The sequence below is a fragment of the Stenella coeruleoalba genome (assembly GCF_951394435.1).
Source record: "Stenella coeruleoalba genome assembly, chromosome: 20".
In the NCBI taxonomy this organism is placed as follows: domain Eukaryota; kingdom Metazoa; phylum Chordata; class Mammalia; order Artiodactyla; family Delphinidae; genus Stenella; species Stenella coeruleoalba.
The window spans coordinates 15,676,525-15,691,752 of NC_137166.1; the positions used below are offsets into that span (position 1 = coordinate 15,676,525).

The window sequence follows — 15,228 nt, forward strand, 5'->3', positions numbered from 1 at the left end:
TTCTAGACACTGAGGGCTACAACCAAGACAAATAGTAGCAAGGCAAAACAGTTTTTAAAAATAATTCTGATGTATATTGGGAGGGACAATAGTGAACTTAACATCAGGAAATAACAATTTCTAAGATTTTATTTGTTGCTTCTGATCTTGATCTAGTACTTGAGTTCTACGCTTCTGTTAAGGTGCTTAGTAAACCCCCACAATCAACCAAGGGCCAGGCTATGATAAGGGTTTCCATTTTAAACAGATTCAAGTAAAATTGAACCGGAAAAAGAAATAAAGTTCATTTAAGGCACTGCTGTGTTTTTAGAAGGACCTGGGTTATGGTGGAAGAGCAGAGTAGCAGTAAAGAACAAAGGCTCAGATATCAAATAGACATCATTTCCTCCGCTTCCTTACTATGTGACTTTGGCTGGGGCTATGACTTCACCGATACGACCTTTGATAGACCTACAGTTAGCTTTAGTAGATATCACCAGTTTTCGAAAGCCGTTTTACTATCCTATACCCCCACCAGCAATGTCTTAGAGTTCTAGTTCCTCCGCACCCTCACCAGCATTCTGGTGAGTCTGTTTTATCCTTTATATTTAGCACTTTCTGTGTCCTCTTTAAGAAATCTTTTATAACTCAGTGGCTTTATTTTAAAGTTTTTATCTTTAATTCACCAAAAATTTATTTTAATAAGAGATATGAGGTAAGGATCCAAGTCAGTTTTTTCCCAAATGCTCTTTCACTTGTCCAAAAACGTTTCTTAAAGACTTCCTATTTTAAATGCCACCTTTAGGGAATTTCCAGTCACAATGACTTCTTAAGTTTATGATATGAAACGCTCCAACACTTGGCGATGTTCAATAAAATATTAAAGCATCAAAAGACAGAGGTAAACTTCGAAACAAATCAATATCTCTGTGGACCAAACATAGAATAGAAAAGCAAAATGGTAAGTGGAGCTGAAGTCAATGTCCTTCTGTGTTGTGGATTTAAAAAACAAAAGAGCAGTATTTGCCATGAGTGTAGCTCCTGTGAGATAAGGAGTACTTCAGGTGCTCCCTCTGAACCAGGGATGTGAATCCCAGATGACAACGTGAATTGAGGGGCTGGAGTAAGCGATCTTTTCATGAAAGAAGTCTGGGGGGAAAAGTTTCTGGTCACTATGTTGGGCTGTGCCTTTCAGGAAAACTCAGGATACATTTGGAAGATGATAAATTCCATAACCAGAGCAGAACCAAGCTTCTTGTGAGCTTTGTGACAGCATCAGGGATATTCCCCATATCAACTTCCTGGGGTAGAAATCCTAACATGCTGTTATCAGACATCATTCTCAACTGGGGAATCAGGATTTGGGTGGAGGTAAACATAAGCCTACCTGGTTAGGGATTGGATTGAACACTGAAAGAAGAGAGGTGGGATAGAAATAAACCTCAAAATAGCTAAAAATTCCAAACAGAGGAACAAGTTTACTCATCTGAAAGAAACCAACCAAATTAGCAATCACAATATGAATTCACTCTAAACAGAATTGATTTCTTAAGGTAAATATATTTAAGGTGCTCAAGGAGGTAAATAAGGAATAATTTCAATAAAAAACAAAAGATGAAGAATGAAGAAATCACTTCTAGAATGAAGACGACCACAAAGCATAAATGCAAGAATGCAGTGAAGTGATTGTGAAACAACAGAAGGAAATAAAATATTGGTTATAATTAAAGAAGTAGAAGAAAAGAACTGGATGAAGATAACATTGAAGGGAACACAGAGTGAGTTAACATTCATAAAAGCAAATAGAAGATAGAAATGAGAAGATTAAACATTAAATAAAAATGAAAAATTAGTTTAAAAGAGTTTGAAGGAGAAAGAGGGAGATACAAGATAAAGGAGTTCTAACACATGCATGACTGTAGTCCCAGATAAGAAAGCAAAAAGAAAATAGAACAAATATTTAAAGATATAATTTAAGAAACACTCTCAAAATGAAAGTTCTTAATCTATTTCGTATTGAAAGGGCCATACTCTTTATGTTGGACAAAATTGACCCAAAATGAATTTTATCCTAGTAAAGTTATCAGATTCCAAAAAATAATGAACGAAAATAATGAACGTATCCTTCAGATAGTCAGGCATAAAGTTTATGTCACTTATAAGGAGAAAAAATATCAGGCTTACATCAATGACTTAGGTTGTGTTCCCTGAGAAGCAGTTGCTAAGATGGAGTTAGGAGTGCAAATAACACCTTGGAAAGGAAGAGGAAGAAGGTCAACTGGGCAGGGAGAGAGAGGGGATTAGTCTATGATATTGACCTGACTGAGTCTTTGTCAGCCCTATGAGGGGCTCCAGAGCAAAGATCTCCTATTAGAGGATTCCTGCATTTGTCGGGCATTGGCTAGGCACTGGTACCACCACCTAGTCCAGTCATTGCTGGGAGTGCCTGAGAAGAATATGCATGCAGCTACTGCTGCTTTGCTCAGTCATTCCCCAGGCACTGCACTGGGAAAAGCATGACCTTGATTCAAAAGCTGAAGCAGACCCTGCTGAAATTAACAGCTGGCAGTTGTCAGCTGACCTCACTGGGCAGCAGATTCTTTCATAAACAAGAATCTAAGCAGTGCATCTCCATGCCCGCCACGGTTCACCTTTTGTATTATGCCCATGAATAATACAAAGCAGCTCCTCCAGGGCTCCAGTGGGCCTCTATTCCTAAGGGGAAACTTAGAATAGGGAAATTAGCAGGATGAACTACAACCTCACTGTTACAAGTTGGTCTCAGTATTACAACGGGTACACATTGTCTCCAAATTCCACTTTCATTCTAAGTTCCTTTCACCTTCAGCTACCAGCCCTGCTTGTTTCACTGACTTGCCTGGTAGGGTGACATCAAACAGATCCTCATTGCTGAGGGACCTGGGTCCTTCCTAACCATACTCATCTCAGGCTAAAGATTGCCCTTGACAATTAAGTCACATTTGGGCAAGAAAATACCAAGAGATGCCCAATTGTGTCACCTGACTTTCACACATGTTCCTTTTTGCCCCACTGTGTAGCAGACACCCTATTTTCTTTTGTTGTTCAAGGGGTCATTATCCCCTGACAAGGTGGTGACTCCTCTTACAAGGAGCCTAAAGTACTCATGTTGCAGCTGTAGCTTGTAGCTCCAGAATACCAATTTGAAGGAATTCTTGCTATATCTCCTGATGAGAGTGTTCTCTCTTTGAGGACCAGGACCTCTAACTCTGTGGAGCCCAGATTTGTGGAGCTGGGAAACACAAGCTCCCCTGGATTCGTGAAAAGTGATGGTAAGTGGGAGCCCCTCCTGCTTCCACTCTTTGTCTCCTGGATGCTGTGTCCTACTGAGGACACAGGCACCACATAAAGGTCTCTGATTCAGTGTGTATACCATGATCTAGAGGGTGGCTCCCCATCCTTGAAGGGTATTGCCTTTGAGGTATTGCTTTAGCTTTACCATTCAGCAGTCTTTTCCAATGATCTGTATTAGGTTGGCAGCTTCTAGATGGTACAATAAATGATACAACAGGTGGATCCCATGGACCTACTTCTACACTCCCTTTATTGTAAAGTGGCTTCCCTGGCTGGATGTATGTTGTGTGGGATTCCATGCCTATGGAATAGGTATTCCTTAAGCCCTTAGATAGTAGTGCTGGCTGAGGCCCTGAGAGAAGTAAAAGCAAACCCACATGTGGAATAGGTATCATCAATTCCTATGAGAAAAAACAAAAACAAAAACCAGCCCGCCCTTCCAGGATGAAATGTACTCAACATTACATCTAGTGGCTGGTCACCATGTTGAAGGCTCAATATTGGTGTCTGTTGCTTGCAACTTGCACATTTAGAGGCAACAGTAGCTATATCAGCCTTGGTTAGAGTCTGGGATGCTGGCCCCATGAATAGCCTCCATCTCTGCCACTCTGGTAACTTTATTCATAGGCCCATTGAACTGCATGGCCTATGACAAAAATGGAGTAATATTAACTCACCAAGTTATTTTGTTTACTTGGTGGTTTAATGCTCTTTCCATGATTGATGCTTCCTGGTGAATGCTACTGTGTGATACAAAGATCTTTACACTTCATGTCTACTCTCATAGGCCTATCCATATGCCTTGTCCTAGGGCTCCTTGTCTTTCATTCTTACCTTTCAGATCCCTGACCAATAGGCCAGGCCATTTGTCACTGCCCATTAGTCCATACATATTCTTACCATAAGCCACTTCTTCCATACAGAGTGAATGACCACTGCCTGAAGCTCTGACCATTGGGAAGATTGTCTCTCTCCACTGTCTTTAAAGTTTGCCCTTGAATGAGGCTGTAATGCAACTACCGTCCATTTTGGGCTTGAGTCTAGCCATTAATTACCTCAAAGTTCAGGCTTTACCCACCTCCTTCACATGCTTTACATAGGTGTATTGTATATGGGTGTATTGTACATGGGTTGTACATATGCCATAGATATGAGCAAGGGAGGGCGCTGGTGAACTATAGTGGATGATATGGGGGTCTGGTCTACCTGCTCATGCAACTTAAGTGTATCCTTTGGTACTGCTCATGATTATCCTTTATGTCCTATTTATATCTTATAATGGATTACTAGTAGGCCAAGTTAACTTTATGACTTGGGTTCAGCAGTTCTGGATATACAGTCACTAGGTATCCTGTGGTCATATATTCGATCTGTCAGGTTCCAGTATCATGCCGGAAGGTGTTTTTTAAAAATCATGTAATTTTATGCTACAGCAGTCATGGTTGCTCTAGGACCTCAGGGTCTACGTTGTGATTCTTCCCCTAGATCTTGCTACAAACACACTGCACCCTTTATCACAACTGATACCTACAACACCCTATGGTCTACTGGACTGTATGACTCAAGTGGCTGAGCCACTTGCACTACAGCCTGTACCTTCTACAGAGCTCTTTCCTGTTCCTGGACTCATTCAAAACTGGCAGCCTTCTTTATTACCTAATGTGTGGGCCAGAGCACTATTTCTAGTCATAGAATATGTTACCTATAGAACCTGAAAAGGTCTAATAGGCATTGTACTTCCTACAAAGAATGACAGCTTTTCCTTTTCCTTTCCAGCTTTTAAGACCTATTTCTTTCTCTCACCTAATTGCATCAGCTACTCTATAATACTGCAAAATAATAGTGGTGAAAAGTGAACTGCTGAAAACTTCTTGGCTTGGTACATTTTTAGGGGGAAGAGTGGCTCTTTGATAATTAAAAAATTTTTTTCTTTTTCTGTGGTACTTAATCCATTTAGATTTGCTCTCTCCTCTGGAGGTACATTTTCATGATTTTTTCCTAAAAATTCATCCATTTCAATAATATTTTAAATATATAGAGTTAAACAAAGTAATTTGCTTTATATTTCCTCTGAATCTGTTATTTCCCCATTGTTGTTCTTTCAGTTTTATTGAGATACAATTGACATACAGTACTGCATATTTTAAGGTGTATAGCATAATGACTAATATTCATTATAAAATATTATTTCCCCATCCTAATTTTTATATTTATGATTTCTACCTTTTTTCTTGTTTAGACAACTTATTAGCTAAATGGTGTGTTGGTGCCCCCTAATTTCATTTTTTTTTTAACTTTTTATTTTATATTGGGGTATAGCTGATTAAGAATGTTGTGTTAGTTTCACACGTACAGCAAAGTGATTCAGTCATACATATACATGTACCTATTCTTTTTCAAATTCTTTTCCCATTTAGGTTGTTACATAATATTGGGCAGAGTTCCCTGTACTATACAGCAGGTCCTTGTTGGTTATCCATTTGAAATATAGCAGTGTGTACATGTCAATTCCAAACTCCCTAACCATCCCACCCCCCAACCCGTACCCCCTGGTAACCATAATATCGTTCTCTCAGTCTGTGAGTCTGTTTCTGTTTTTTTTTTTTTTTTAACATCTTTATTGGGGTATAATTGCATTACAATGGTGTGTTAGTTTCTGCTTTATAACAAAGTGAATCAGTCATACATAAACATATGTTCCCATATGTCTTCCCTCTTGCGTCTCCCTCCCTCCCACCCTCCCTATCCCACTCCTCCAGGCGGTCACAAAGCACCGAGCCGATATCCCTGTGCCATGCGGCTGCTTCCTACTAGCTATCTACCTTATGTTTGTTAGTGTATATATGTCCATGCCTCTCTCTCACCCTGTCACAGCTCACCCTTCCCCCTCCCCATATCCTCAAGTCCGTTCTCCAGTAGGTCTGTGTCTTTATTCCTGTCTTACCCCTAGGTTCTTCATGACATTTTTTTTTCTTAACTTCCATATATATGTGTTAGCATACGGTATTTGTCTTTCTCTTTCTGACTTACTTCACCCTGTATGACAGACTCTAGGTCTATCCACCTCATTACAAATAGCCCAATTTCGTTTCTTTTTATGGCTGAGTAATATTCCATTGTATATATGTGCCACATCTTCTTTATCCATTCATCCGATGATGGGCACTTAGGTTGTTTCCATCTCCGGGCTATTGTAAATAGAGCTGCAATGAACATTTTGGTGCATGACTCTTTCTGAATTTTGGTTTTCTCAGGGTATATGCCCAGTAGTGGGATTGCTGGGTCATATGGTAGTTCTATTTGTAGTTTTTTAAGGAACCTCCATACTGTTCTCCATAGTGGCTGAACCAATTCACATTCCCACCAGCAGTGCAAGAGTGTTCCCTTTTCTCCACACCCTCTCCAGCATTTATTGTTTCTAGATTTTTTGATGATGGCCATTCTGACTGGTGTGAGATGATATCTCATTGTAGTTTTGATTTGCATTTCTCTAATGATTAATGATGTTGAGCATTCTTTCATGTGTTTGTTGGCAGTCTGTATATCTTCTTTGGAGAAATGTCTATTTAGGTCTTCTGCCCATTTTTGGATTAGGTTGTTTGGTTTTTTGTTATTGAGCTGCATGAGCTGCTTGTAAATTTTGGAAATTAATCCTTTGTCAGTTGCTTCATTAGCAAATATTTTCTCCCATTCTGAGGGTTGTCTTTTGGTCTTGTTTATGGTTTCCTTTGCTGTGCAAAAGCTTTGAAGTTTCATTAGGTCCCATTTGTTTATTTTTGTTTTTATTTCCATTTCTCTAGGAGGTGGGTCCAAAAGGATCTTGCTGTGATTTATGTCATAGAGTGTTCTGCCTATGTTTTCCTCTAAGAGTTTGATAGTTTCTGGCCTTACATTTAGGTCTTGAATCCATTTTGAGCTTATTTTTGTGTATGGTGTTAGGGAGTGATCTAATCTCATACTTTTATATGTACCTGTCCAGTTTTCCCAGCACCACTTATTGAAGAGGCTGTCCTTTCTCCACTGTACATTCCTGCCTCCTTTATCAAAGATAAGGTGACCATATGTGCATGCGTTTATCTCTGAGCTTTCTATCCTGTTCCATTGATCTGTCTTTATGTTTTTGTGCCAGTACCACACTGTCTTGATTACTGTAGCTTTGTAGTATAGTCTGAAGTCAGGGAGCCTGATTCCTCCAGTTCTGTTTTTCGTTCTCAAGATTGCTTTGACTATTCAGGGTCTTTTGTGTTTCCATACAAATTGTGAAATTTTTTGTTCTAGTTCTGTGAAAAATGCCAGTGGTAGTTTGATGGGGATTGCATTGAATCTATAGATTGCTTTGGGTAGTAGAGTCATTTTTACAATGTTGATTCTTCCAATCCAAGAACATGGTATATCTCTCCATCTATTTGTGTCATCTTTAATTTCTTTCATCAGTGTCTTATAATTTTCTGCATACAGGTCTTTTGTCTCCTTAGGTAGGTTTATTCATAGATATTTTATTCTTTTTGTTGCAGTGGTAAATGGGAGTGTCTTCTTGATTTCACTTTCAGATTTTTCATCATTAGTGTATAAGAATGCCAGAGATTTCTGTGCATTAATTTTGTATCCTGCTACGTTACCAAATTCATTGATTAGCTCTAGTAGTTTTCTGGTAGCATCTTTAGGATTCTCTATGTATAGGATCATGTCATCTGCAAACAGTGACAGCTTTACTTCTTCTTTTCCAACTTGGATTCCTTTTATTTCCTTTTCTTGTCTGATTGCTGTGGCTAAAACTTCCAAAACTATGTTGAATAAGAGTGGTGAGAGTGGGCAACCTTGTCTTGTTCCTGATCTTAGTGGAAATGCTTTCAGTTTTTCACCATTGAGGATGATGTTGGCTGAGGGCTTGTCATATATGGCCTTTATTATGTTAAGGAAAGTTCCCTCTATGCCTACTTTCTGCAGGGTTTTTATCATAAATGGGTGTTGAATTTTGTCAAAAGCTTTCTCTGCATCTATTGAGATGATCATATGGTTTTTCTCCTTCAATTTGTTAATATGGTTTATCACATTGATAGATTTGTGTATATTGAAGAATCCTTGCATTCCTGGAATAAACCCCACTTGATCATGGTGTATGATCCTTTTAATGTGCTGTTGGATTCTGTTTGCTAGTATTTTGTTGAGGATTTTTGCATCTATGTTCATCAATGATATTGGCCTGTAGTTTTCTTTCTTTCCTACCTCTGTGTCAGCAATCAGCCTGAATTAGAAACTTCATAAAGTCCTCTCAAGGCTTTTCTGAGTCTGTACCTTTCCCTTGGTCTGTACAGTGACTTTCTAAATTCCCCTTTATATGTGGTTGCTTCTGAATATTCTAGTCTTTAAATGTCTGGCTCCACAAGGTGGGAGAGACAAAAATGAAAGGGGGGAAATGGACCCACCCTTTAAATCTCCTAGAAGCCACTTAGCTGAAAGGGATGGGCTTGCAGCAGTGGTGGTGAGGGTTGCAACAGTGGCTCCCCATCTCTTTGTCTATACCTTTGCAATCAGAAGCAGAAATCAGCAATCGGAGCATAGATCCTTGATACTGGAGGACAGGGTTTTTATTGCCTACATTGGCTCTGGCAAGTTACCTGCAAGCTGTTCCTTGAACATGTACATGGCTGTCTGCCACTGGTTTAGGGAGTGGGCAATGGGTAGCTGCTACTGAGCTAAGTGCTGAAATTGGCCTAAATTATTGTAATTTACTGTCCAAGTCTTCCCATGGAAGCTGCAAGCCTTTTAATTGACTCCAGAGTTCCAAAACTTATATCAAGCAGATTCTTCCAGGACAAATGTTGTCTAGGTATGGAGATTAATTCCTGGTGCTTCCTACTCCACCATCTTACCATAACTCTCCAGTTCTGATTCATTTTTGTTTAACCATTCTTCTTTCCATATATCTCTCTATTCTCTCATTTTTATTATAAACAGCAAGAAAAAATTAAGTAGTAATCTCAGCAGATTGTTTGGGAATCTCAGGTAGGTCACCCAGTTCATTCAACACATATCCTGCTTTCCATGTTAATGAAGGCAACAGTGTTGCTAAGCTTTCTGCCACTCATTAACAAGGATCCCTCTTTTTCTATATAACCACTAACATGTTCTTCACTTCTTTTGTGCCCTTAATGGCAGCATCCTCAAAGTCCATATTTCTACTAAGAGTCTATTCAAGGCAATTTAAGCTTTTGCTAACATGCTCCTCAAAACCTTTCCAGCCTCTGCCCACTGTCTGCTTCCAAAGCCAAGGCAGCACCCCAGTTCCACAGTTATGAAAATCTGTATTATTTATCTATTGCTATGTAACAGATTGTCCCAAAGCTGTGTCTTTTTAACAATCATTTATCATGCAGTTTTTGTGGGTGAGGAATCTGGTGTGGCTGAGCTAACTCCTCAGGCTCAGAAACTCTCATAAGGCTGCAATCAAATTGTTGGCTGCTGCTGCAGTCATCTTAAGGCTCAAATGTGGGAAGATCCACTTCCAAACTCACTCACATGCTGTTGGCAGGCCTCAGGTTCTCTCACTGGCTATTGGCTAGAAATAATCAGCTCCTTGCCATGTGGGCCTCTGCAAAAATCAGCTTACAGTGCAGCAGTTGGTGTCCCTCAGAGTAAGTGAGGGAGAAAGCAAGAGAGTGAATATGATGGAAGCTAGAATTATTTGTAATTAAATCTTGGAAATAATATCTCATCACTTTTGCCATATTCTTTTGGTTAGAAGAGAGTCACTAGGTCCAGCACACACTTAAGTGGAGAGGATTACACAGGGGCATCAATACCAGGAAGCAGGGATTATTGGGAGCTATTTTAGAGTCTAGTTACCTTTTTTTATTATAAAGTATTCCTTTTACTTTAATCCTTTTTTGCTCTGAGTGCTTGTTTCCCACGATCTTCACCAGTAAGGTGTATAAGCAACTTTGGATGTAATATGTCAAGTTTTTAGTTTAATTTCTTTTAGGAGAGGTTGTGCATATTTCGTGTAGCATACTACTAATGAATAAATACCATTAGTAATTTATTTTTTCTGTTCATATCTTTGGGTAATTTTCTCTTGTGTTATTGTTTTTTAGATTGTTTTATTATTATTATCATTATTATTATTATTATATGAGGAAATTAGCCCCTTGTCTGTCTTGCGTGTGGTTAATATCTTTCTCATGTTGTCATTCATCTTTTGATTTTGTTCATGATGTTAGTGCCAAGTAGATTTTTTTTTGAGTATAGTTGATTTACAATGTTGTGACAGTCTCTGTTGTACAGCACAGTGACTCAGTTATACACATATATACCTATTTTTTTAACATATTCTTTTCCATTATGGTTTTATTTCAGGGATTGGATATAGTTCCATGTGCTATACAATAGGACCTTGTTGTTTATCCATTCTAAATGTAATAGTTTGCATCTACTAACCCCAAACTGCCAGTCCATTCCTCTCCGTCTCCCCCTCCCCCTCAGCAACCACAACTGTGTTCTCTATGTCTGTGAGTGTTTCTGTTTTGTAGATAGGGTCATTTGTGCCATATTTTAGATTCCGCATATAAGTGATATCATATGGTATTTGTCTTTCTCTTTATGATTTCCTTCACTTAATATGATAATCTCTAGTTGCATCCATGTTGCTGCAAATGGCATTATTTTGTTTTTTTATGGCTGAGTAGTATTCCATTGTATACATGTACCATATCTTCTTTATCCATTCATCTGTCGATGGACGTTTAGGTTGTTTCCATGTCTTGGCTATTGTGAATAGTGCTGCTATGAACATAGGGGTGCACATATCTTTTTGAATTATAGTTTGTCCAGGTATATGCCCAGGAATGGGATTGCTGGATCATATGGTAGTTCTATTTTTAGTTTTCTGAGGAACCTCCATACTGTTTTTCATAGTGGCTGCACCAACTTACATTACCACCAACAGTATAAGAGGGTTTCCTTTTCTCCACACCCTCTCCAGCATTTGTCATTTGTAGACTTTTTAATGATGGCTGTTCTGACCAGTGTGAGGTGGTACCTCATTGTTGTTTTGATTTGCATTTCTCTAATAATTAGTGTTGTTGAGCATCTTTTCATGTGGCTCCTGGCCATCTGTATGTCTTCTTTGGAGCAATGTCTGTTTAGGTCTTCTGCCCATTTTTTGATTGGGTTGTTTGTGGTTTTTTGTTGAGTTGTATGAGATATTTGTATATTTTGGAGATTAAGCCCTTGTTTGTGACATCATTTGCAAATATTTTCTCTCATCCTGTAGGTTGTATTTTGGGGTTTTTTTGTTTGTACATTTGTTTTTTATGGTTTGCTTTGCTGTGCAAAAGCTTGTAAGTTTGATTAAGTCCCACTTGTTTATTTTTGTTTTTATTTCTATTGCCTTGGGAGACTGACCTAAGAAAACGTTTCAATTTATGTCAGAGAATGTTTTGCCTGTGTTCTCTTCTAGGAATTTTATGGTGTCATGTCTTATGTTTAAGTCTTTAAGCCATTTTGAGTTTATTTTTGTGCATGGTGTGAGGGTGTGTTTTAACTTCATTAACTTACATGCAGCTGTCCAATTTTCCCAGCACCACTTGCTGAAGAGACTGTCTTTTTCCCATTTTATATTCTTACCTCCTTTGTTGAAGATTAATTGACCATAGGTGTGTTGGGTTATTTCTGGGCTCTCTATTGTTTTCTGTTGATCTGTATGTCTGTTTTTGTGCCAGTACCATAATGTTTTGATTACTGTAGCTGTATAGTATTGTCTGAACTCTGGGAGTGTTATGCCTCCTGCTTTGTTTTTTTCCCCCTCAGTATTGCTTTGGCAATTCTGGGTCTTTTATGGTTCCATATAAATTTTTGGATTATTTGTTCTAGTTTTGTGAAAAATGTCATGGGTGATCTGATTGGGATTGCATTAAACCTGTAGACTGCTTTAGGTAGTATTTCTATATTAATAATATTAATTCTTCTAATCCAAGAACATGGGATATCTTTCCATTTATTTGAATCCTCTTTAATTTCCTTTATTAATGTTTTATAGTTCTCAATGTATAAGTCTTTCACCTCCTTGCTCAGGTTTATTCTTAAGTATTTTGTTCTTGTTGCAATTTTTTTTCTTTTTTTTTTTTTTTTGCAGTACACGGACCTCTCACCACCGCGGCCTCTCCCACTGCAGAGCACAGGTTCCGGACGCGCAGGCCCAGCGGCCGTGGCTCACGGGCCCAGCCACTCCGCGGCATGTGGGATCATCCCGGACGGGGGCATGAACCCGCGTCCCCTGCATCGGCAGGCGGACTCTCAACCACTGTGCCACCAGGGAAGCCCCGTTGTTGCAATTTTAAAAGGTATAGTTGTTTTTACATTTGCTTTCTGATATTTCTTTGTTAGTGTAAAGAAATGCATCTGATTTCTGAATGTTAATTTTGTATCCTGCTACTTTGATAAATTCATTTATTATATCTAGTAGTTTTTGTGTGGAGTCCTTAGGGTTTTCTGTGTATAGTATTATGTCATCTGCATATAGTGACAGTTTTACCTCTTCTCTTCCAATTTGGATACCTTTTCCTGTCTGATTTCCTTTTCTTGTCTGATTGCTGTGGCTAGGACTTCCAATACTATGTTGAATAGACGTGGTGAGAATGGGCATTCTTGTCTTGTTCCAGATTTTAGTGGGAAGGCTTTCAGCTTTTCACCATTGAGTATTATATTGGCTGTGGGTTTGTCATAAATGGCTTTTATTATGTTGAGATATGTTCCCTCTATACCCACTTTGGTAAGAGTTTTTATCATGAATGGATGTTGAATGTTGTCAAATGCTTTTTCTACATTTATTGAGATGATCATGTGATTTTTGACTTTTGTTAATGTGGTGTATTACATTGATTTGTGTACATTGAACCATCCTTATGAACTTGGGATGAATCCCACTTGGTCATGGTGTATGATCGTTTTTATGTGTTGTTGGATTTGGTTTGCTTATATTTTCTTGAGAATTTTTGCATCTATATTCATCAAAGATATTGGCCTGTAATTTTCTTTTTTGGTGGTATCTTTGTCTGGTTTTGGTATCAGAGTGATAGTGGTTTTATAGAATGTCTTTGGGAGTGTTCCCTCCTCTTTGATCTTTTGGAAGAGTTTGAAAAGGATTGGTATAAGTTCTTCTTTGTGTATTTGGTAGAATTTGCCTGTGAAGCCATCTGGTCCTGGATTTTTGTTTGTAGGGAGTTCTTTTTTTATTTATTTTTTATTACAGATTCTATTTCATTTCTAGTGATTGATCTGTTCAAATTATCTATTTCTTCTTGATTCAATTTTGGTGGGCTTATGTTTATAGAAAGTTGTCCATTTCTTTGAGGTTATCAAATTTGTTGGCATATAATTGTTCATAGTATCCTCTTATGATTTTTTTAAATTTCTATGGTATCGGTTGAGATTTCTCCTTTTTCATTTCTTATTTTGTTTATTTGGGTTGTCTTTCTATTCTTCTTGGTGACTTTGGCCAGAGGTTTGTCAAATTCATTTACCCTTTCAAAGAACCAGCTCTTGGTTTTATTGATTTTTTTCCTATTTTTCAAAATCTCTTTATAATTTTTTTCCTCCCTGATTTTTATTATTTCCTTCTTTCTGCTGACTTTAGGTTTTGTTTGTTCTTCTTAATTCTTTTTTAAATATAATTCAATGATTTTTACTTTATTTATAGAGTTGGCCAAAAGCTAAACGTTATTTTATTTTTTTAAAGTTTTTATTTAATATTGGAGTACAGTTGATTAACAGTGTTGTATTAGTTTCAGACACACAGCAAACTGATTCAGCCACACATACACATGTATCCACTCCTTTTCAAACTGCCCTCCCATTTAGGTCATCACATAATATTGAGCAGAGTTCCCTGTGTTATACAGTAGGTCCCTGTTGGTTATCCACCTTAAACATAGCAGTATGTACATGTCAATCCCAAACTCCCTAACTATGTAATTCTTTTAGGTGGTATGTTAGGTTGTTTATTTGAGATTTTTCTTGTTTTTTGAGGAAGGCCTGTATTGCTGTGAACTTCCCTCTTAAGAACTGCTTTTGCTGCATCCCATAGATTTTGTATGGTTGTATTATCATTGTCTGTTGTCCCAAGGTACTTCTAAATTTCTTTTTGACTTACTGGTTTTTTAGTAGCATTGTTTAGTCTCCATGTAATCTTTTTTTTTTTTCTCATTTCTTTTTGTATGGTTGATTTCTACTTTCATGACACTGTGATCAGAGAAGATGCTTGAAATAATTTCTACACTCTTAAATTTGTTGAGGTTAGTTTTGTGCCCTAGGATGTGATCAATCCTAGAGAATGTTCCATGAAAAGAATGTGTATTCTGGTTTTTATTTTGGATGTGATGTCCTGAAAATATACAATTCTATTGTATCACTTAGGATCTCTGTTGCCTTATTGATTTTCAGTCTAGAAAATCTGTCCACTGATGTGAGTGGGGTGTTAACATCTCCTAGTATTATTGTATTCCCATCAGTTTCTCCCTTTATGTCTGTTAGTATTTGTTTTATGTATTTGGGTGCTCCTATATTAGGTGCATATATGTTTACAAGTGTAAAACAGTCTTCTTGTATTGATTCTTTTACCATTATATAGTGTCCTTCTTTATCTTTCTTTAAGGCCTTTGTCTTATTTTATTGTTTTGATTCAGTATTTGTCATTTTTTTTAATTTTAAAAATTTTTAAAACTTTTTATTTTATACTGGAGTATAGCTGATTAACAATGTTGTGATAGTTTCAGGTGCACAGCAAAGTGACTCAGCCATACATATACATGTATCCATTCTCCCCCAGACTCCCCTCCCATCCAGGCTGCCACATAACATTGAGCAGTGTTCCCTGTACTATACAGTAGTTCCTTGTTGGTTATCCTTTTTAACTCTAGC

At 37.9% G+C, this 15,228-nt stretch overlaps 1 long non-coding RNA gene across 1 annotated transcript in view; it reads left to right on the forward strand.

Annotated features, from left to right (window-relative positions):
• Positions 1-15,228, forward strand: part of LOC307178670 — a 150,191-nt gene that overhangs the window by 96,518 nt on the left and 38,445 nt on the right. Inside the window, exon 2 of the long non-coding RNA XR_013825257.1 lies at positions 12,446-12,653. This is a non-coding gene — a long non-coding RNA (uncharacterized lncRNA). The remainder of the gene's footprint in view (positions 1-12,445; positions 12,654-15,228) is intronic.